The 24,461-nt window shown below is 41.9% G+C and overlaps 3 long non-coding RNA genes across 8 annotated transcripts; all 3 read left to right on the top strand.

Moving 5' to 3' along the window:
- LOC130193721 (uncharacterized) lies at positions 1-24,461 on the top strand. 6 transcript variants are annotated; one of them, XR_008831697.1, is made up of 13 exons: positions 4-248; positions 603-643; positions 895-1,080; positions 1,239-1,345; positions 1,465-1,683; positions 1,922-2,157; positions 2,237-2,337; positions 22,174-22,412; positions 22,492-22,592; positions 22,829-22,865; positions 23,310-23,469; positions 23,590-23,923; positions 24,249-24,461. It is a non-coding gene; the product is annotated as an uncharacterized LOC130193721 (long non-coding RNA). The 6 variants fall into 6 exon arrangements; XR_008831698.1 differs by having other exon boundaries at positions 1,306-1,345; XR_008831700.1 differs by having other exon boundaries at positions 925-1,080.
- On the top strand, positions 2,349-4,201 carry LOC130193723 (uncharacterized). The gene is made up of 2 exons (XR_008831704.1): positions 2,349-2,610; positions 3,055-4,201. It is a non-coding gene; the product is annotated as an uncharacterized LOC130193723 (long non-coding RNA).
- Positions 20,241-21,246, top strand: LOC130193722 (uncharacterized). Its single transcript, XR_008831703.1, has 3 exons — positions 20,241-20,475; positions 20,830-20,870; positions 21,127-21,246. It is a non-coding gene; the product is annotated as an uncharacterized LOC130193722 (long non-coding RNA).

A 24,461-nucleotide genomic window follows, 5' to 3' on the forward strand; every position in this document is an offset into this window, starting at 1 on the left:
GGGGCGGATCCGCCCTCAGGTCGCTAGATCCGCCCTCAGGTCGCCAGGTCGCTAGATCCGCCCGCAGGTCGCTAGATCCGCCCTACTGCCGCACTCGGTTTGGTCATGTGAACCGGATCCACCCGCATCTGCATCCGGTTCACACAGCGGCGGTTGTTCTAAATCGTTGCTCCTCTGACTTCTGCGGCTCGACTTTCCAAACTGGAATTTTCAAACCTGCAGCTCTTCGCGCCAGACATATTACTTAGGTAAGTGTTGAATTGTGTTGCTACTGTCGAATTATGGCTATTTTTCGAACTATCTCGTTAGTTAGGTGAGTTATCTTTGCAGCTAGCTGAATTTTCAGTGGCCTTGGGTTGGAGCTTAAGTATACTTAGTATACTTAAGCTCCAACTAGAAATCTGTGCGATTGAAGCTGGGCAGGTAATAACGAGGCGCTAGCTTACGAGCTAATAACGAGGAGAAGCGCTAGCTTACGAGCTAATAACGAGGCGCTAGCTAAGCTCGCAGCCAATAAAGATGGCCAGCACAAACCTGTTTTATTTAATTCGTATGTATTGAGTTCTCAACACATAATTTACAATTTGAAATGTCATCCTCAGTTTTACAGAAGTGTTCATCAGGATCGATCTCTACAATTCAGGTAAGCATGTCTTTTGGAGGAAGTTTTCACAGCAACTTAAAGACACATTTGAGGAATTGTATAACCTGTTTAACTTTAAAATGACCAGATTTGTTTTAATCCATTAAAATACTATCTTAATGTATAGCGTAGTGTTTTTATCAAAGTTGCTAAATTGTTTTCTAGTTGCTAAATTGTTTTCAGAAGTTCTTGGAACAGAGTTATATTTCTGTGACTGATGACACTGGTTGTTTCTTTCCTCTGTAATTCAGGATGTTCCATCTGATTGAATTCTTGGACAGCAAAACAGTAGCAGTCGTGCCACAAAGCTGGTACAGTGGTGGTGGCTGCGTTGCCAGATTACCCGAGGGATGAAAGGGTGGACAAGGCGGTCCGAAGTGCCGAAGAACCTCAACCTGACTGGCAGACACATTATGTCAGAATAATTAGATCATGCGGTATGCTAATTATATTAATATTCTAATAATTAGCAGTTTAAACAAATACATAAAAACATTTACCTTATGTTACATATGGGGTGGGGAAACAACATTTTAATCACATTGTTCTGGTCATAATTCTGTACTTTTTCATTGTGTTTTGACTTAATTTTTAGATGATTACTTGGTGGCAAGGCGATGGTTAACAAAATATATGTCCTGTGACATCTGATCTCCATTCAGAAGAGGAGGCAATTCCTAAAAGGAGAAAGCCAATGCCTGTGTGAGTAAATGTGTATAAATTGTATTCTTTAGAACTCTTTTACCTTCATAAAATAAAGTGTCTGTCATTCAATGTTATAGTATGACAAATAATACATTTTTTCCTAACTCCATTTCTAGCCATTTCTTTGGGGACTCGGATGCAGACAGCGAGACTGAAAATCGCCACCCCAAAAAAAAAAAAGGGTCCAACCACTAGCAGGACAGTTGCCCCTCCTCCAACTATTGCCCCTCCTCCACCACGGACTTCATCACCAGCAGGACAGCGAACAAGCCATGCAGGGTACACACCAACCTGGCGAGGGGCGAGGTGTGGTTCAGACACCATTGCCTGCTGTGGTGAGCAACAACTCAAACAGCTATGGGATTCAAATTGAATCTTTTTAATCATTTCACTTTTTACAATGTTAACGATGGTAAATTGGATACGAGACATGCAATACACACTGTCACATTGAATCCAAGTGAATATGATCATTACGATTGGATTAATGGAGTTGTATAACACTTGATGTTTCCATATTTGATGTAAAATCTCATCCTTTTTTAAATGCTATTCTAATGTTTTTTTTTATAGCTGCTCAAGTTCAAATGATGGCCATGCTGGAGACGCTTACACAGCAGGTCCATCAATTAACACAGCAGGTCCATCAATTAACTTCCAAAATTGACAGCTTTGTTCCCAGCGTGACACAAATGTCTGGTCAAGAAGTGGAGTGGAGAGTCTCGTTGCCGTTGACCACAATGGAGGAAGTGGACATGTTTGAGCAACAGCTCAAAGATCCAGCCAACGCTTTAATGAAGAAGAGTGTGGTGAGTTTTTGTTTTGTTTTAAGAATCTACTAGCGGGACAGTTGCCCCTCCTCCAACTATTGTCCCATCTCCTCCACAGACTTCATCACCAGCAGGACAGCGAACAAGCCATGCAGGGTACACACCAACCTGGCGAGGGGCGAGGTGTGAGGTGTGGTTCAGACACCATTGCCTGCTGTGGTGAGCAACAACTCAAACGGCTATGGGATTCAAATTGAACCTTTTTAATCATTTCACTTTTTACAATGTTAACGATGGTAAATTGGATACGAGACATGCAATACACACTGTCACATTGAATCCAAGTGAATATGATCATTACGATTGGATTAATGGAGTTGTATAACACTTGATGTTTCCATATTTGATGTAAAATCTCTTAATCGTTACCTTTTTCCCTTTTTTACGAGCAACAGCTCAAAGATCCAGCCAACGCTATAATGAAGGAGAGTGGTGAGTTGTTGTTTTTTTAACCCTTGTGTTGCCTTAGGGTCATTTTGACCCGATTCAATGTTTCACCCTCCTGTTACCTTTATATTTACTAACATATTTTACCCTTTGGGTTCAATTTGACGCCAGCAATTAAAACCTCCAGAAAATTATTAGAATTAATATTGTTTTCCAAGTTTAAGTGTGAGGCACTTTATGTTTGTTTGTTGACTACCGAAAGAACACCGACATTAAACATTGAATGGGGTCAAATTAATCCTAAGGCGGGGGGAGGGTGTAATATTGATTCGGGTCAAAATGACCCTAAGGCAACACAAGGGTTAAGAATCTCACGCAAAGCTCATTAAAATCTATTGTATGTCATTAACACTAGATAATACCCTGTTTGATGGTAATGTTTTTTTAAACAATATCAAATATTAATAGTACTTTTTCTATCCATTTTAGATTTCCTCCCTGGGAACAATCGGAGGACATGATGTAAAACGTGCAACGTGGAACATCCTCGCACGCATGTTCACTGATGATGTTGGCAAGTCCATAAATTGGAAAGGGATTCATGGAAAAAATCTTTCAATCTAATGACGTCCAAGACTTTGCTCCGCGTAAGTAACTCATATATAATGAAAACAATTTGATTTCACCCGGAGGTCTTTGTGTTCAAACTTACGAATAACCATGTTTCTAAATAAAATGTTTGAATTGCAACTTTATTCTCTATTTAGGTGAATGTTACTCAACTATACCTTTACATAATAGTTATATGATATATTAGCTCTATGGAGTGGAGATGGTCAGCTGCTTCAGGTTCCTCGGGGTCAACATCAGCAACGACCTCACCTGGTCTGCTCACACAGACAAGGTGGTCAAAGCGCCCAAGCGCCTCTTCTTCCTGAGGAGACTGAAGAAGTTTGGCATGGATTCAGTCATCCTCACCAATTTCTACAGATGCACAATAGAAAGCATCCTGACTGGGTGCATCACAGTGTGGGAGCTGCACAGCCAAGGACCGCAAGGCCCTTCGCAGTGTGGTCAGGACTGCGGAGTTCATCATCGGTAGGGAGCTCCCAGCCCTGCAGGACACGTACCGCACACGATGCCTCAGGAAGACTGGCAGGATCCTAAAGGACTGCCATCATCCAGCCTTCAGCCTGTTCACCCCGCTGCCTTCTGGAAGGCGGTACCGTATCATCTGGTCTCGCACACAGAGACTGGAGAACAGTTTCTTCTGTGTATCTGACAATAAAAGACTTGACTTGACTTGACTATATTTAGCATAGCACACTTTAAGTGCCAGACAGCCACTAGATTTTAGACTGCATGTCTGATTTATGTTGCACTGAGTATTCATGTGATTTTGTATCTGCTTGTGTGATTACAGATGCTGTCAGAAAGAATCACTCAACACATGCGTCCACTGACGACCAGGTTCTTAAGCACGCCATTCGGTGGTTCAACCTGGCAGCAGACCGGCCTAGCTCCAGGAGGCGTGCTACTGTAGACGTCCCCCACACTGAACAGACTTAAAATATATCTTTTTTAAATGTGTGTGTATATAAATTTGTCCTTTCAAATAAAAAACTGTTTGACATTATTTACGTTTTCATTTTGTTGTTGTTGCATTGATGCATATTTGTTAGCTTGATCTGGGCCAAATGAGCCGCTTTATGGAAGGGTCAATATTTTATGAATATCTGCGTAATATTGGCGGATACGGGGCGGATCCGCCCCGTATCCGCCAATATTACGCAGCGCGCATCTGTTCCGGATCCGGGCGCGGTGTGCATTTAGTCACGATCCGGACCCGTTTTGCGGAGCCTTCCCGGAGTCTATGGCGGATTTGGGGCGGATCTGGAACGGAGTCAGTTTGCTATGTGGGTGTTGTATCTGGGTAAGATTTCATCCAGCAACCAATGAAAATAAAGTATCCTGGATAGAGATGTCACTCTTGCCTGTCTCCAAAACTTAAGAGCCCTGTTAATGACATGTGGTTCAATTAAGTTCTCACTCTCTTAAACTTTAAATCTTGAAATAATGCGTTGTGTTTTTGCGTGTGATTTTGTGTGGTGATGTAAACTCAGCTGTCATAAGGAGCAGCAGGAGAGCACCTTGTTAACCTCTTGGTATCCTGCATGCTCAAAACATCAGAGCATTGTTTGTTAAGGCTGCCCACATAGCATTTATCTTTTTAATTGCAGGCCTAGGAAAAGCACCCTCTCAAAAAATTTCCAAACAGCTCTTTGAACAAGTAAGATGTATTATAAAGAATGTAACATAAAGACAGGACATTTGTGCAATAGAATTAGTCATGTTTTTGTAAATGAGAGTAGAGTTATTAAAAAACATTTTAATTATTTAAGGTAGCAAAGATGCCTCGTAAAAGACCTTTGCCAGGCCAGAATGCAGGGTACAACATGGGTACAACATGGGTACAATGCCACATTAATTCAAATTTCCTGATATTTGAGCCACCAACGTGCGTGGCTGCGTGCGCGGCAACATTTTAGTCACCCCTGACAAATTCTCACTCCAAGGTTTTTCGAAAAGTTGGCAGCTCTGCAGTAGTGTGTAGCTCAGTAGTGTGTAGCTCAGTAGTGTGCACAACAGAGAGACATTTGGCAGGAGGGAAAATAAAATCAACCGCAGGCGATGCAGATGAGGAGAGACCAGTCTGAGTTTCATGTCTGAACACTCAGCAGACAGTATGAAAAGACACTTGGAGACATTACACCTCACTCACGAAAATAAGACACGGGAATTCTTTCAGAGGAAACTTGGTGAATACCGCATGCAGGCAAATCACTTTGTAAAAGTGGCATCAGCTGATGAGTTCTTTAAGCTTGTGGACAGTTACCTGACAGAACCCGGGCTGAGACGGGAGAGTTGTGTGGCTTTCTGCACAGATGGTGCGCAGACCATGGCAGGGGAAAGGAAGTTCTTGTAGGGGCTGACAAAGTGGTTCTCTTTAAATGTACAATGGACACACTGTCAGAAGCGCTAGATATAACGTGAACTACACAAGGTTTTGACCGATGCTATCAGCGTGGTACATTTCATGAAAACAAGGTCCCTGAAAGCACCACTGTTTTCACTCTGAGGAGACGGGAGCCTTCAGCTGTTTCACATGGAGCTCGGTGGCTCTCACGAGGATACAAGTTGTCGAGTCTTTGAGTTCATAAACACGAAACATCTGTCATATGATAACATGTGTCATTTTGGACCGTACAATACAATACAAATTGTACACATATTATCCATACAGATATGAATCTGTAAAGAGGAGATGGACTCAGTTTATCATTTATTTTATATTTAATTTACTTTTTGGAGTCAAATGTATTCATTCTATGATAAGAGATGAGATTGGCCTATCTCAGTGACATATTTGGAAAGCTGAATGAATTTAATCTTCATCTTCAAGGCAGCGAGCAGCAGCTTCCTCAGCTGCAGACCAGATCAGGTTTCACTGAAGCTGGAGATGTGGGTCAGGCGACTCGATCAAGAATATTGATTCCTTTGAGAATCTGAGTGAATATGAAATAATACTGATACAACTTGATGTCACAAATATCTACACAAATTTCGTTTTACAACAGTTGCATGATATTGTTTTTGAGATACATTTAGTGTGTGAGGAGACACAAAAAGTTGTTATTTCAATAACAAATTCAGTATAGACCATTTAGTTACAATTTTGTTGGGGCGGTGGGGTACGAACATTTTTCTTCCCCTGAAGTGGGGCGCGACAAAAGAAGTTTGAGAACCACGGGTTTAGTATCTGGCCTCCATGGTGAACAGCTGTGCAACCACAAAGCGAAACTAACTCCCTGTCACTGGCATGAGCTAAAGTGAATGTCGAAGGAATTTTCTCTCACCTTCTTCCCTCACACACCCCTAAGAGGCAGATTGACTGTTTTGACAGGTGGTACTTTTTCAGGGAATTTCGGTTTGGTGGAGAGCTTGAGACTGACAATTATTTTGGGGGGGGGGGAGGGATTCTCACTGAGGTTTGTGCGAAAGTCTTCCTCTACTACACCGGCTGTGGAGGCCATTGAAATGATGAGATCAAGCAGGAGCAGTGCCTTTGTACTGTCTTAGAAATCTACACATTGACTTTTAGATTTGACCTGCCGCGTCGCTAAAAGGACAATGTCACCCATGTCGACGAAGTGTGACACTCAATTCTCTTCAAAGGAGATCAGGTAAGATTCATCGAGGGACATCCGTTAAAGTGACACGTCACATCGCCACTACAATAGGACGACTTCGTACTTTATCTCCATGTGAGTCCCCGCAGACAGTAAACCGTGGACAATGGCCGCCTCAGGGAGCCACGTTTAGTGCCAGACAGCAGGCCCTAGGTGTTTGATGGACGGCTTTTTTCGACGAGGCTCTCGCACGGTGTACGGAGATGCCCGGGTCACGTCCTGCACATGATTCACCGCTGACAGACACCGCTGTGGCGAGCACGCCGCAGACAGCAAGTGTTTTACCAAAGCGAGCTAGAGTGCCGTCTCTTATGCTTCCATGATCACAGTGACATGTCACACATAAGCCGGCTATGCAGACGTAGGTCATTACTTCAAATCATCTGTTCATCGATTAGCAAATGGCTGTTTGAATGTCAATGTCGGGTTTGTATGCTGCCAATTTTCAAATGATCTGGAAAGACTGAATGGACTAAACTGTGCGTGTACTGAGAAGGACTCAAATGAGCATGTGATGATCTTCCACCACTTAGGCTAAGTTGACCAGTATCTCTACGAATAACGTCCATACTGGAAGTAGTGTGCTCGTTATCTACATTACGATCCTTACCTAACCTTTGTGTCAGGAAGTGTCTTAGAAGCCTCACATATTTTAACCACAGTTTATTTGCTATTTTCACGATTGTTTTCGAGCCTAAACCGTACACCACACACGCACAGAGATAATGTAGTAAGCAATCATTTTATAAATGTGATAAGATGTGATCCTGTGTTTCATTGGATTCCTCCAAGATCAATGTCCTTGTCTAGTCATAGGATTATGAAACCTGATCCTTATTCTTGTAGTTTTTTTGCTGAGACACATTTTGAGGGAGCAAGAAACACTCAGGAAAGTCATTACTCAAACCGTCCGTTGTAAAAATGAATCAGTTCCCAGACCAACTTCCTGGTTTAACTTCGACCTTGAACCTTTCCATCGATGTTCACACACACAGTTTTCTTGTGCAATGAAGGATTACCGATGTTTCACTTTCCGCCAGACCATCAAACAAAGTGTTTTATGTTATCCGACTAAACTCTTGGCCTCTTACGGTTTTCCTGGTGGCCGAGACCTTTAAGTCACCGACCAGCAGTCCCTGCTTTAAAACTGACCAGTGACCTTTATTGCATGTCAATCACTTCTTGTTCTCCCTTCATTTGCTGTTACTTCTAATAAAGGTGTAACATGGACAAAATATGTTCCTATTTGATGTTCTGGCTTCTGTATAACCCTTGCTATAAGTAACTATATACTATTATTATTCATTGTTCTATCTGTTATCGCTGAAAATAAATGAAACACAAATTCGAGTTCAAACCTGTTTCTGACCTGGAAAACCAATATGATATCCATGATAACTCAGAAAATCTCACTTATAACTTCAGATGCAATTTCTTCTCTTATCTCTAAAGCTTACTCTGCCCCTGTCTGACTTGCCTGACCCCGATCCACTCCACCCGCGACCATTTCTTCCATCTTTGGCCACCTCATTTTGCCGTGCGACCCATATCTGTTATATCTGTCTCCATCGAGTCCACCATATGCAGCCCTCCGTCATCTGAGGGCTGTCGTACGATACGAGGGAAGGTTGAGGGAGTGACTGTTTTGGCCGGTGGAATGTCCTTCAATGGTCACTCTGACAAGCTGCCGGGGTTTTTTCATTTATAACACAGTGCATGGGGTTCACTCTAAATGTTGTTTGTGTACGTAGGCCTCCAACTGTGAACATTGAAAAATTATGTTTTTAAAAATCCTTGCAAAGACCTTTGATCATCAATGAAAAGCACCTCGTGAATGTTGATGCCTTGATCGTGCTGATCGACGATCCTTTCCGGTAAATAACGGCAACCTCCGAGAGGAAGGCCAAGAAAAGGACATTTTTCTGACACAGAAATTGAGGCGCTTGTGGTTGAGGTGGTCCCTGAACACTCGGTTGCTCCGAATTAACCATTAGCATAGGCCATTTATGTGTGGTCAGCAAACAGACTGATAACATTTTCAAAATGGCCGTGCCCCACACCCAAGAATATGATTTGAAAAATACAAGTTTGATAGGTGAACATCTCTGTGCTCCGGGGTTGGAGAATGTGAAGTTGAGAAATATTGAGCAGACTCTGACTAGATACTTGAGTTGGCTTGTATCCTTCATAATTAAAAGGTCCTTATGGAATAGTGATAGAATTCAAGCATGTCTTAAAGACATAAAAACATGGATGACCTGCAACTTCTTGATGTTAAACTCAGACAAAACCGAAGTAATTTTAATCGGCCCTGAGCACCTCAGAGATCAATTACCTGGTGATGTGGTTTCTGTAGACGGCATTGCCCTGGCATCCAACACCACTGTAAAGAATCTTGGCGTTATCTTTGATCGGGACTTGTCCTTTAACTCCCACGTAAAGCAAATCTCAAGGACTGCATTCTTTCATCTACGTAATATTTCAAAAATCAGGCACATCTTGTCTCAAAAAGATGCAGAAAAATTGGTTCACGTGTTCGTTACTTCGAGACTGGATTACTGCAACTCCTTATTATCAGGCTGCTCTAATAAATCTCTTAGGTCCCTCCAGTTGATCCAGAATGCTGCAGCTCGTGTTCTTACTAAAACTAAGAAAAGAGATCACATCACTCCTGCACTAGCTGCTCTGCACTGGCTCCCAGTAAAATCAAGAATCACTTTTTAAATTCTTCTCTTAACGTACAAAGCCTTGATTGGTGATGCTCCATCATATCTTAAGGAGCTTGTAGTACCATATTGCCCACTAGAGAGCTACGCTCACTAAATGCGGGACTACTTGTAGTTCCTAGAGTCTTAAAAGTAGAATGGGAGCCAGAGCCTTTAGTTATCAAGCTCCTCTTTTATGGAACCAGCTTCCAATTTCAGTCCGGGAGGCAGACACAGTCACCTCGTTTAAGAGTAGACTTAAGACCTTCCTCTTTGACAGAGCTTATAGTTAGGCTGAATCAGGTTCACCTGGTCCAGCCCCTTGATATGCTGCTATAGGCTTATAGCTGCCGGGGGACGTTTAGGATGCACTGAGCACCTATCTCCTCTTTTTTCTCTCCTTAGGGATGAATTTTCATCTCTCAATCACACGTTACTAACTCTGCTTTCTCCCCGGAGTCCTTGACTTCACGTCTCATGGGGTCATCGGACCCTATGAGACGGCATAGATCCTATCTGCCTGATGGATCATCGAGGTCTGGGTCGTGGAATTCCTGCTCCTGACTACGCCACTGTCCTGTTGAGACTCCGCCCACTGTTGAGACTCCGCCCCCTCCTCCTCCCCACCGCCATCTGCCTGATGGATCGTGGAGGTCTCCATCGTGGAATATGCCTACTATGAACTATTCATACACTCTGTCATATTCATTGAATGTATTTTAACTCTAAATCTGTCCCTCTGTACACATTACATCTATTGCATCTGTCCATCCTGGAGAGGGATCCTCCTCTGTTGCTCTCCTGAAGGTTTCTTCCCTTTTTTTTCCCCCTGAAGGGTTATTTGGGAGTTTTTCCTGATCCGATGTGAGGTTTTGGGGCAGGGATGTCTATGTGTACAGATTGTAAAGCACTCAGAGACAAATTTGTAATTTGTGAAATTGGGCTATACAAATAAACTGAATTGAATTAAACTGAATTGAATTGATGGCTCATATAGCGTGAGCAAAAATAATACCACTGGCTACAATGGTCATGATAAGTAGCATGCGGTGTTGAAGTGAAATTATATGTGTGATTGCGGTGCCTCTCACATTTAATTACCACAATTTGGCTTCAATTCAGCACCTCAGCCTCTTTATCTAAAATTGTCCACGTCTCCCCAACGTGCACATACAGGAGTCCGAGTTCCCGAACGGCTGCGCTCATTCTCCCATCAAGTTAGTGTTTCAAGATCACAACTTTTTGCGTGGGAAGCAGCAAACACCTTTCTCAGGACAATTAGTGTGCGTACTCAATGGTTGTTAATGAGACCCTTAGTCTGGAAGCCTTGTGTTGGTGGAACTACTGAGTGTCGATAGTATTACAGGTGTTTTAACTGCAATACGTAATTTAATGTTGGTTCCTCTAAAATAAAGTGATGTTTGTTTGTCATTTCCTCAGACTGGTACTGGTTGTCACATGGATACCCAAATATATTCAGACTTTAACAATATTAGCTGAAAATGGGGCAAACGTTAAGGGCTGAAATACAACTCTGATCTTTGAGCATATCAATCCGGTAAGTGCCTTAAATCTTTAGGAGGCAGCGAGCTGGTATAATCAATTCAGTTTATTTGATATAGCCCAATATCCCAAATTACGAATTTGCCTTAGAGGGCTTTACAATCTGTACGCATACAACATCCCTGTCCCAGAACGTCACATCGGATCAGGAAAAACTCCCCGAAAATAGGAAAAAATCTTTTCACATGGAAAAAAGGGAATAAACCTTCAGAAGCCATCGTTGGAAGCGTGTAACAAATTGGATGCCTGGTGGAGACTTCGGAAGAATTCCGCCAACAACTTCTCTCGTTCTGGTAGATTTATTCTCTGATCACAAGTAAACTACAAGCGCTCGCTGCAATTGCAATCACTGAACGTGAATACACATCTGTTCTTTGGAGCCTTTTGATTTATTTCTCTGCTGCACCTTGATTGAATTTGGGACATCTCGTCGTATTACTGCACTCTCACAATGTTTTAATAAAAAAAATTACAACATTTCCAGTCTCTTTTAATTGTTTTCATAATACTTTTATTGTTTTGTCTTTTTTGGGGGGTTTGAAAAACATTTGCAACAACTGCAAAAAGTGCGATATTTTGTCAAAATGCGGCATCTATTTATGGACTTTGTGAAAACAACATGTGGAAGAACAGTATTTCCGTGAAAAAAGAAAAAAAGACTTCTTTCAATTTACAAGAAAAGCTGTGAATCAGAAATTGGTTTGTCTGCACTTACATTGTTTTTATTTCTGCGTACTTCTTCCTGGACATTATTTTCATTTACGGTTTCATTTGGTTTGTGCCAAAGAGGTACATCCAGTTAAAAGTGCCCTTTTGCAGCAAATGCTGTTATCATTCCACTCAGCCTATTCTTGTAATACATAATAACAGGAAATGGAAATTCATGCCCAAAGGAAACACGACTAAAAGCGGAGAGTCACGTTTGTAATAACTTTAATAACTTTCCACATTTTTACTACAATGGTTAATAGCAGATCTGTTAAGAGCTTTTCTTCAAATGGAAAACATTTTATTTCACTTAGTAGCGGAGAGGTGAATCCTAGGGCAGCGGGAGTGGAGTGTTTTCCACCTGGAGAGGAGATTAAACTCCCTTCTGTCAATAATAGAGGCTCATCTGAGGGTTTTGGAGGGATTGGCACATCAGTCTGCAGGATTTCATCATGGCGGTCTGGAAATAAGGTTACAGCTTCCCCATTGTCTTCTCTCAGCTGTGGATATCTCATTGCATCTTTGGCTGATATATCAGGTTTAGATCTGCTGAATGCTTCGGTGTTTCAGGACTCTCGATCCAGACAGAAACATCACGTAGAGAACACCTTGTTTGGGGCACAGTAGCCTATACATTTCCTCCTAATTACATTTTTTTTAAAGTTGTGATACTCGTGTTATTCGTTACATCTACTTTACAGCCATCATCATCGTGAATCATTTATTCGAGCACCTTTGTAGTTTGTGCACGGTTGCCATCTTTGGTAAGATGTTGGTGACTAAATGGCTGGATCGCACACGAGCCGCACCTCACCACATAACGCAACACATATGATTCAATTCGATTAAATTCTATTTATTTTGTATAGCCCATTCTCACAAATTACAAATTTGCCTCAGAGGGCTTTAGAATCTGTACACATAGACATCCCTGTCCCAGAACCTCACATCGGATCAGGAAAAACTCCCAAACAACCCTTTCACAGGGAAAAAAGGGAAGAAACCTTCAGGAGAGCAACAGAGGAGGATCCCTCTCCAGAATGGACAGGTGCAACAGATGCCATGTGTACAGAAGGACACAAGACATATGATGACACTTTACACTGTTGGATACATTGTGCATGATTCAGATACCAAAAGTGATTATGTAGCACCCACAATGAGGGATGAGAGGACCATTGTTCTTAAAGAAAGCAGAGGAAGGGCCCACGCTAATCAATTAACTGACTAATACAACACTTTTCTTTTGTTTAAACCCCCACATGCTGGAAAAAACACCAGCATCACAAACACGCACACGTGATGCAGGAGCTGATCATGAATACCTATGAAGAAGTTGTGCCGCAGTGATATAATAACAATCTTGAGACCATGGGTTCTACAATATATCCAGCCTTTTCCGTGTTTCCAAACCACAAGAAAAATAATGACAAGCAATAAAATACTCGGTAGGTTTCACAAACAGACTGAGTGCCCACGTATGTCTTTTTAATAGATTTTTATGAAACTACAGCTGAAGATAGACATGAAAGGAGGGAAATGATGAGGAAGTGCACAAAGGGCCCTGGGTCGGTTTTGAATCCGGTCCGCTGCTGATTATAACACAAGGTCCATTTTGAGTGCTCTGTCTATTATACGCTGTTGGCCTTGTTGCTACCTACGCAAGGGGGTTCATATTTGTCGCAGCAGCGTTCAATGCCCACACATTTAATAATGCACGTGACGGATGACAAGGTTTCTTCTGGAGCGAGTCGTTTCCTGGTGTCAGATTTGTCGAGGCGGATGAATGAGAACGGCCGCTCCCGGTACAGCAAGCACAGCACAAAGAGTGCACACCTTCCTGGGAGCTGAAGATGACCTGTAACACAGCTCTTCCGCTCCACGGAAGTCCGCCCGTAGCTTCCATGCGGTGGAACTCCTCTTCCTCGGTCCACCCTTACCATGGCACCTCTTCCACACGTCGTCAGACATTTCTGGGTCTTGCAGCATCTGCTAGTCCAGGACGTCGTCTGCAATCCTGTGCTAGTCTCTTAGCTCTTGGAATGGGAGCAGGTAATCCTTTCCCGATCCCCACAAAAAACATTGTCAAAAACAGACATGGGTCTATTCAATACCCCAGAGGGTCGTCTTTTATACCTCATCAACGCAGCTGCTGGGTGCGGGGTGAAAAGGAGAGTGACTCACTGTTGAAGTGCAGCACGTCGTCCACATGGGAGCCTTGTCTCTCTGCCTGGAGTACACAAGCCGAGCGTGGGACAGCAGGGGGCCGTGCAGCGGACTCTGTAGCCCTCAGCGGGCGGCCTTTGCTGCTTTGAAGAATTTGGTAGCATCACTGGAGGGAATTACACCAGCTTCAAAAAGCTTTTCAAAACTGTCTTTTATTGTTATTATCTGAAGGGCAATAAAAAAAACACTATTTCACACAATCTATCCTGCAACATTTTTGCCCACACCACTTACCTGTAGTCTATTTCAGGTTTTATAAAATGGCGAATTAATATCGAATGTATACACCTGGAAGTTGTTTTTGCCTCAGTGTGCCAACGCAATCGCCAGAAGTTTAAAGCTAAAGTTAGGCTATAAAAAGCTATGTAAGTACACACAATGATGGTGTAAAGGTTGGTGAGTCAACGTGATGACGTTTTTTGCTCTTCTTTCAATGAAATGCAGAATCTACGCATCGCAGTGGTTCTCAAACTGTGGGGCGCAGTGGTACTACAGGTGGGGCGTAGAGGGAAATGCAGAAATACCTTTCATTGGAACTTCACATACGTACAAAGTACAAAGTACACGGACATAAAATGAAGTCATTAAGAAATGCATGGTGAAATGCCTGTACCTTCATGTAGATGTTTACCTAGGCCCTAAACAGGTTACGTTGCGCATGCCCGACGGCCAAGATTCTTGGCTTTTCTGCTGTTGCCCTTCAAAACAAAAGCTAAACATTGACAATGAAAACCCCATTTTGTTTGCACGTTATTGTTGTTTTGAAAAAATATGCAGTAACTCTTAATTGCCAAATATTTGAACCTGTTTAGTTTTTCACAGGTTTAACTTTATTGTTATTATCTTGAAAATATATTCAGTGCAAAACAGGTTAATTGCAGCCCCAATATGCGATTTCTTTGCAAAATATTATAGATTTTTTGAGCAGATAGTGATTGCAAAATGTTTTTCTTCTTGTCTGATGGAGCAATCTGGTTTACTTGAAAGTGATTGCAATTTTCTTTACTCTATTATTTGAAAAAGGACAGATGGAGGAGTCATAAAAAGCGTTTTAAATAAACGAACACTTTTCATGACAGGGATTTCATGATATGACACCATCAAAGATCTGTGAATGTCTTTAGTATCCTGGCACGCTCACAACGCTAACATGCTGATGTCAGCAGATATAATGTTTCCCCTGTTCAGTAAAGCCCGATAGCATAACAAATAAATATACACTTATTAATCCCCAAGGGGAAATTAGTTCTCTGCATTTAACCCATCCTTGGTTATTAAAGAGCAGTGGGCTGCAGTGATGCACCTGGGAAGCAACTGGGGGTTCAGTGCCTTGCTCAAGGACACTTCGACTTGCAACTAATGGGGAGAGCGGGGATCGAACCTACAACCTTGCGGTTGCAGGACGGCCCTCTTACCCCACTGAGCTACATCCACCCCATGCAGACATTTGATGGTGATGTCTTTAGTTAGGGAACAAATAAAAACTTGAACTATGCTATAGCACTGGAGAAAAGCTTATGGATTCACAATATTTATTCATCTTTGGAGGCGCATGGAACAGGCGCATGGAACAGGCGCATGGAACAGGCTCATGGAACAGGCTCATGGAACAGAGTCACAGAACAGCCTCATGGAACAGGTTCATGGAACAGAGTTATGGAACAGTCTCATGGAGAAGGCTTATGGAACACGCTCATGGAACAGAGTCATGGAACAGACTGACTTTAACCATATTATATATTATGACAATGTAAAGTTGTTATTACTATTATTAGGGCCCCATCACTGAATTATTCAGACAACCTTTTTTTCTTAAAATGTTTGTTATTATTATTTAGATTTATTCATGAGTTTGCAGGTATGAGTGTCACCTGCAGCAGCCGTTGGGGGGCTTTTGTTGTCTGACACGTCCACTTTGCTTTCATGCACCCGTCGTGGGTCAAGTGGGTTTTTGTCGAGAGCCATTTGATGGATCTGCCACCATTTTCCTCCGTACTGATTTTTGCGAATAGGTTTATTGTTAATGTTGACAAATTCATACACAAATGTTGTTATCTATCACAGAATGTTATTGATTGCATTCGCGCAAATGTATTGCATTTGCTATTTTTGACACTCTAAATTCGATATTTTTGACACTCTATATTTGCTGTCGCCCCCAAAAGTGATGTATTTACTACAGCTTTTGTTCAGGAGAAGATCTGGTTAGAAAGTCTGACATGTAGTGGTACTATAGAATAGTGTTTCTTACATATGATTAATACCGCTTGTTCAACAGTGCAGAAAGAAACAAAATATTACACATACAGAACAAAACACACGCTTTACTTTATTAAATATGGTTAAAACTGTATTTTTCAGTTTTTTGTGTAATTATAATGGGATTTTAAATGAGATTAATTTACTTCTAAATCAGAGCCCCGAAGGTGAATAAAGTGAACCATGTATGTATGAACGCTATAGAAACAACCTAATTTGGAAACCATACCAAATAAATAATAAAGACCAAAGTATGCTTAGCATTTGATGGACCATGAGCAATCATAAAACTGCAATGGGTTTTAGGTCGTTGCTTCCTGATTGCCCTGACAAAGTTGTCTTTTTTTTTTTTAAAAGAACTGCATCGTTGCCTCATGTGTAACTCTTTGCAATTTAATTTCTGGTGATGTATGCATGGAGTAAACTAATGGACACAAAGTGACTCTCCGGCGTAATGGGTCTCGACTCATATGCTTGCTAAACAGAATACATGAGGTATGTAAAAAAGAAAAGAGCGGTACATATTTGATCTGGTGAGCACTCGGAAACTGGCTCGAAGTTGCGGGGTTATTAATCACTGCGTTCTAGTGAGCAATCTTGTGTGGTAGCTGGGCACTATACATGTCATCCATCTGGAAAGCAATTTATCGGACCAGCTTCCTTCTGCAGATGAGTGTTGGTGGTTGTTGGGTTTTTACTCTGAACAACCACTTTTTCCAGATTTGACTCAGTCACTGCAGTTATTTATATACTGCATGTGAAGATCTGCTGATACTGTACGTGAGCTACGTCTACATGGCTGTTATAGGATAATGTGTTGCTGTGTGCATTTAGCTTAGGGGGAGTTTGCATACTTAATAATAAAGAAGAAGAAAAGGCTCATTCAAGTACAACCCGACCCTCCTACTGCCAGACCAGCTAATTCACCTGGGCGGTCGGGCCGCACCATTGAGATTTCAGTGGAGTGCACTCTCGTCCTTTGGTGCGGAAAGAAGGGCCGCATTCTAAATTGATTTCCGTTGTCGCTAAAAACACAAAGCATTTAAAGACTACAGCACGGAGAGCACATTTCCTCTTCATCAGTGGATGAAAACAGAGATGCGCTGAAGTGAGAGAGGAGCTTGGCTTCTGCTTGCGGCTGCAGGTCTAACATGCCGGGTCGCAAAGGCCTCGAAAGTGGGAGTTTGTGAAACTTTGTGGAACTGACAACAAAATTAAATTGGATGCTGCTAAAACATGTGCTAGTGCACCAGTGCAACCAGTATGAAAAGCTAATCTGAAGTCCTGGTTTCAAAAATAAATATAATAATAACAGAGATGAGCACTTAGTGTTGTCGCATTGTTTGCCTACACGTGTTAATAATAGTTGAAACTCACATTTAAAAAGAAGAGTTTGACATTTTTAAGACTACCCTTATTTGGTATTTGCAGTAAGTTAGATGAGAATGATATAACTCATATCTATGTGCTAACTATGAGGCTACAGCCAACAAAAGCTTAAGCTAATAGACACACTCTTTTTAATTGCCAGCCCAGAAAGAGTTAAGAACATAACACTTTAATTAAACAAATGACATAACAAGCTGAGAGCTTTGATTTCTACGAAGCTAAACTCTCCGGCTGCTGGAGCATCATATTTAGCGCTCAGGCATAAATTCATTGATCTTCTCATCTAACTCTCAGCGAGAAAGTCAATATGTGTACAACTGACTGAACATATAAAACGCAAACAGTCCACAATATCAAATTATTCACTTATTCACATGTGTTGAGTTATTTCCAATATGGAATGTGTTTGTGATCAACCGCTTTTATTGATTAGATTTGATGGCCTTCTGTTCAGTGACGGACAGGGATGTGAATATCTTGAGATAAAGGTTAGTGCCTGCCACTGTGTCCCTGTGAGAATACGAGAGCCCTTATCGTGGTTTGTTGTTGTTGTTGTTTGATTTCTCTGAGTGGAAAATCTATTTCTGCATGTAGCTGAAGCTTAAAATACAATAACATTTAAACAATGTCAAACCCTGGCTCAAACAAATGGCAACCGAGGACAGAAATGCCCCGTTTGTGTAACAATGTGCTCTAACGAGACTGAGTGAAATCAACATGATCCAATCTGACATGTCACCAACGATAAAGACCAGCGTTGCATCGAGTAGATCAGCTTCAACATCATCTGACAGCTTCTTTGTTCTCAGTAAAGCATAATAATATCTGTATTTTTTCTCACCCCATTGAAGACAAACAACTAGGAAGTGACTTACCTCGGGGCATCCGAACTGACTCCAGAGCCTTCATCTTTCATCTTCTAAATGATGTATTCCTTGGACAGAAATGTTATCAAGTTGGTGCTTAATACCTTCAGAGAAAATGAGCGATGTATTAAAAATGTACTGGCAAATCTTTCTTGTTTTGTGTCACTTTTTCCTAAAGATGCAATCGTGATTAGCACGGCGTTCCGACGCGTGTGAGAGGCTGTCAGGCGTGTCCGATAACACACAAGGAGAAATACAGGGAACGTTCTCTCTTTCAGCATTTACAGTGTATACATTTCAGTCAGGGCCTTGGTCAGACACATTCAGGAACACAATCTCCCAAATAATACATTTAAATCTTCATTTTTGCTTGACAATGACAAATACAATGAATTCAAAAAGATGTGTCAATTAATTTAGATAATTAAGCAAATAATCAAAATCGAAAAAAACCTGGAGAGGGCTAGGGGAATGAAGGTCTATCTAGGGGATCGCATATATTTGAGCAAGAATATAACTCTGTGTCGACACAGGATGCGTTCAGGTACCATTTTAAATGCAGTTCTTCAAAACGCCACCTGCTTTTCGGCACACAAGACCCAATCACTGCCGGTCCATATTAAGTGCAGTCCGTTTGGATCTCAAGTGAAACAGTTACAACACATCCAAAACACGAGTGAATGTACCCAGATAAATACAACACATTTTAACAGCTAACGTCAAAACGTCTTTATGTCTTGACTGCGGTTGTCGCCGTTTGGCTCCATCTCTGTAAATGATGATGTCCCCTCCGCTGTCATGGAAACCGGTCGATGTCGAATGAAGTGCGGATCACTGACTCTGCGCTTGCTTGACTGGGCAATCCGTGCAGATGCTTCCAGGTGGAAGTGGACCGGAGGGCAGCGCAGTATTTCTGGAGCGCTGCCACCAAGAGTTCCACCTGAATCGACCCACACTCCCACTGCCCGGCATCCCATCGAGCAAGACGACTCCCCGAGCCTCGCTGACCACCCTACAAGGATCAATACTCTAAATGCTGTCTGCGTCATGAAGAGTTTAAGATTTATGCATTGTGACCGATCTGATTGGTGCCTGGATGTCAGGAATGATAAATTGAAGCCAGAAAAATAACTATTATTTTTTAATAGTAATATTGCACTTGGCTCGAGCATTTCTGCTTCTGGCACATCAGGGCTTTCCTTCAAGTGCTCCATGGAGAACTCTTTCTGCTGCATCTAAGCAACTGAAACGCGACACCAAATTATTATAATTACTGCCATTTATTGGCATCTTGACTTTTGTGACACATTCTTCAGTCACTTCGGAGCAGCTGAACAATCTGTAAACAGCACCGTATAAAGTTGATATTGCGTGTTGGCAAACAGTTTGCATTTATTTGAAGTTGTGTTCATGGCCAACTCACAAATGTAGGTCCAATATTCACGCTGCTTTTAGCTCTGGTTTGGTCTCCACCAACCCTTGAGGGATATAACTGTCTTATCAGCTAGTTGCTAATTTGGTCCGTCTACCATTTGGTGCTAATTGGTGCAAGAAGCGTTCAATCTGTTTATGTCAGTGGCCCGCTGGGGTAAAACATTGTGGCAACAGCAGTAAGGGTGAACTAAAACTGTAAAGATGCACGGTGTGAAACTAAAATAATGAGCTCAAGACGCCTGAACGCCCCACAGAGCTGCGACCCAGATAGCAGCTGATTCCGGGGCGGATCCGCCCTCAGGTCGCTAGATCCGCCCTCAGGTCGCCAGGTCGCTAGATCCGCCCTACTGCCGCACTCGGTTTGGTCATGTGAACCGGATCCACCCGCATCTGCATCCGGTTCACACAGCGGCGGTTGTTCTAAATCGTTGCTCCTCTGACTTCTGCGGCTCGACTTTCCAAACTGGAATTTTCAAACCTGCAGCTCTTCGCGCCAGACATATTACTTAGGTAAGTGTTGAATTGTGTTGCTACTGTCGAATTATGGCTATTTTTCGAACTATCTCGGTTAGGGTTAGGGTGAGCTATCTTCTGCAGCTAGCGCTGAATTTTCAGTGGTTCTTGGGTTGGAGCTTAAGTATACTTAGTATACTTAAGCTCCAACCCAAGGGTGCGATTGAAGCTGGGCAAGGTAATAACGAGGAGCGCTAGCTCGAGCTAATAACGAGGAGCGCTAGCCACGAGCTAATAACGAGGAGCGCTAGCTCACAAGCTAATAAAGATGGCCAGCACAAACCTGTTTTATTTAATTCGTATGTATTGAGTTCTCAACACATAATTTACAATTTGAAATGTCATCCTCAGTTTTACAGAAGTGTTCATCAGGATCGATCTCTACAATTCAGGTAAGCATGTCTTTTTGGAGGGAAGTTTTCACAGCAACTTAAAGACACATTTGAGAGGGAATTGTATAACCTGTTTAACTTTAAAATGACCAGATTTGTTTTAATCCATTAAAATACTATCTTAATGTATAGCGTAGTGTTTTTATCAAAGTTGCTAAATTGTTTTCTAGTTGCTAAATTGTTTTCAGAAGTTCTTGGAACAGAGTTATATTTCTGTGACTGATGACACTGTTTGTTTCTTTCCTCTGTAATTCAGGATGTTCCATCTGATTGAATTCTTGGACAGCAAAACAGTAGCAGTCGTGCCACAAAGCTGGTACAGTGGTGGTGGCTGCGTTTGGCCAGATTACCCGAGGGATGAAAGGGTGGACAAGGCGGTCCGGCGCCAAGAACCTCAACCTGACTGGCAGACACATTATGTCAGAATAATTAGATCATGCGGTATGCTAATTATATTAATATTCTAATAATTAGCAGTTTAAACAAATACATAAAAACATTTACCTTATGTTACATATGGGGTGGGGAAACAACATTTTAATCACATTGTTCTGGTCATAATTCTGTACTTTTTCATTGTGTTTTGACTTAATTTTTAGATGATTACTTGGTGGCAAGGCGATGGTTAACAAAATATATGTCCTGTGACACATCTGATCTCCATTCAGAAGAGGAGGCAATTCCTAAAAGGAGAAAGCCAATGCCTGTGTGAGTAAATGTGTATAAATTGTATTCTTTAGAACTCTTTTACCTTCATAAAATAAAGTGTCTGTCATTCAATGTTATAGTATGACAAATAATACATTTTTTTCCTAACTCCATTTCTAGCCATTTCTTTGGGGACTCGGATGCAGACAGCGAGACTGAAAATCGCCACCCCAAAAAAAAAAAAGGGTCCAACCACTAGCAGGACAGTTGCCCCTCCTCCAACTATTGCCCCTCCTCCACCTATTGCCCCTCCTCCACCACGGACTTCATCACCAGCAGGACAGCGAACAAGCCATGCAGGGTACACACCAACCTGGCGAGGGGCGAGGTGTGGTTCAGACACCATTGCCTGCTGTGGTGAGCAACAACTCAAACAGCTATGGGATTCAAATTGAATCTTTTTAATCATTTCACTTTTTACAATGTTAACGATGGTAAATTGGATACGAGACATGCAATACACACTGTCACATTGAATCCAAGTGAATATGATCATTACGATTGGATTAATGGAGTTGTATAACACTTGATGTTTCCATATTTGATGTAAAATCTCATCCTTTTTTAAATGCTATTCTAATGTTTTTTTTTATAGCTGCTCAAGTTCAAATGATGGCCATGCTGGAGACGCTTACACAGCAGGTCCATCAATTAACACAGCAGGTCCATCAATTAACTTCCAAAATTGACAGCTTTGTTCGCCCCAGCGTGACACAAATGTCTGGTCAAGAAGTGGAGTGGAGAGACCCGTTTCCGTTGACCACAATGGAGGAAGTGGACATGTTTGAGCAACAGCTCAAAGATCCAGCCAACGCTTTAATGAAGAAGAGTGTGGTGAGTTTTTGTTTTGTTTTAAGAATCTACTAGCGGGACAGTTGCCCCTCCTCCAACTATTGTCCCATCTCCTCCACAGACTTCATCACCAGCAGGACAGCGAACAAGCCATGCAGGGTACACACCAACCTGGCGAGGGGCGAGGTGTGAGGTGTGGTTCAGACACCATTGCCTGCTGTGGTGAGCAACAACTCAAACGGCTATGGGATTCAAATTGAACCTTTTTAATCATTTCACTTTTTACAATGTTAACGATGGTAAATTGGATACGAGACATGCAATACACACTGTCACATTGAATCCAAGTGAATATGATCATTACGATTGGATTAATGGAGTTGTATAACACTTGATGTTTCCATATTTGATGTAAAATCTCTTAATCGTTACCTTTTTCCCTTTTTTACGAGCAACAGCTCAAAGATCCAGCCAACGCTATAATGAAGGAGAGTGGTGAGTTGTTGTTTTTTTAACCCTTGTGTTGCCTTAGGGTCATTTTGACCCGATTCAATGTTTCACCCTCCTGTTACCTTTATATTTACTAACATATTTTACCCTTTGGGTTCAATTTGACGCCAGCAATTAAAACCTCCAGAAAATTATTAGAATTAATATTGTTTTCCAAGTTTAAGTGTGAGGCACTTTATGTTTGTTTGCTGACTACCGAAAGAACACCGACATTAAACATTGAATGGGGTCAAATTAATCCTAAGGCGGGGGGAGGGTGTAATATTGATTCGGGTCAAAATGACCCTAAGGCAACACAAGGGTTAAGAATCTCACGCAAAGCTCATTAAAATCTATTGTATGTCATTAACACTAGATAATACCCTGTTTGATGGTAATGTTTTTTTAAACAATATCAAATATTAATAGTACTTTTTCTATCCATTTTAGATTTCCTCCCTGGGAACAATCGGAGGACATGATGTAAAACGTGCAACATGGAACATCCTCGCACGCATGTTCACTGATGATGTTGGCAAGTCCATAAATTGGAAAGGGATTCATGGAAAAAAATCTTTCAATCTAATGACGTCCAAGACTTTGCTCCTGCGTAAGTAACTCATATATAATGAAAACAATTTGATTTCACCCGGAGGTCTTTGTGTTCAAACTTACGAATAACCATGTTTCTAAATAAAATGTTTGAATTGCAACTTTATTCTCTATTTAGGTGAATGTTACTCAACTATACCTTTACATAATAGTTATATGATATATTAGCTCTATGGAGTGGAGATGGTCAGCTGCTTCAGGTTCCTCGGGGTCAACATCAGCAACGACCTCACCTGGTCTGCTCACACAGACAAGGTGGTCAAAGCGGCCCAGAAGCGCCTCTTCTTCCTGAGGAGACTGAAGAAGTTTGGCATGGATTCAGTCATCCTCACCAATTTCTACAGATGCACAATAGAAAGCATCCTGACTGGGTGCATCACAGTGTGGGAGCTGCACAGCCAAGGACCGCAAGGCCCTACGCAGTGTGGTCAGGACTGCGGAGTTCATCATCGGTAGGGAGCTCCCAGCCCTGCAGGACACATACCGCACACGATGCCTCAGGAAGACTGGCAGGATCCTAAAGGACTGCCATCATCCAGCCTTCAGCCTGTTCACCCCGCTGCCTTCTGGAAGGCGGTACCGTATCATCCGGTCTCGCACACAGAGACTGGAGAACAGTTTCTTCTGTGTATCTGACAATAAAAGACTTGACTTGACTTGACTATATTTAGCATAGCACACTTTAAGTGCCAGACAGCCACTAGATTTTAGACTGCATGTCTGATTTATGTTGCACTGAGTATTCATGTGATTTTGTATCTGCTTGTGTGATTACAGATGCTGTCAGAAAGAATCACTCAACACATGCGTCCACTGACGACCAGGTTCTTAAGCACGCCATTCGGTGGTTCAACCTGGCAGCAGACCGGGGTAGCTCCAGGAGGCGTGCTACTGTAGACGTCCCCCACACTGAACAGACTTAAAATATATCTTTTTTAAATGTGTGTGTATATAAATTTGTCCTTTCAAATAAAAAACTGTTTGACATTA

This window comes from Pseudoliparis swirei, chromosome 5 (assembly GCF_029220125.1).
Source record: "Pseudoliparis swirei isolate HS2019 ecotype Mariana Trench chromosome 5, NWPU_hadal_v1, whole genome shotgun sequence".
Classification (NCBI taxonomy): domain Eukaryota; kingdom Metazoa; phylum Chordata; class Actinopteri; order Perciformes; family Liparidae; genus Pseudoliparis; species Pseudoliparis swirei.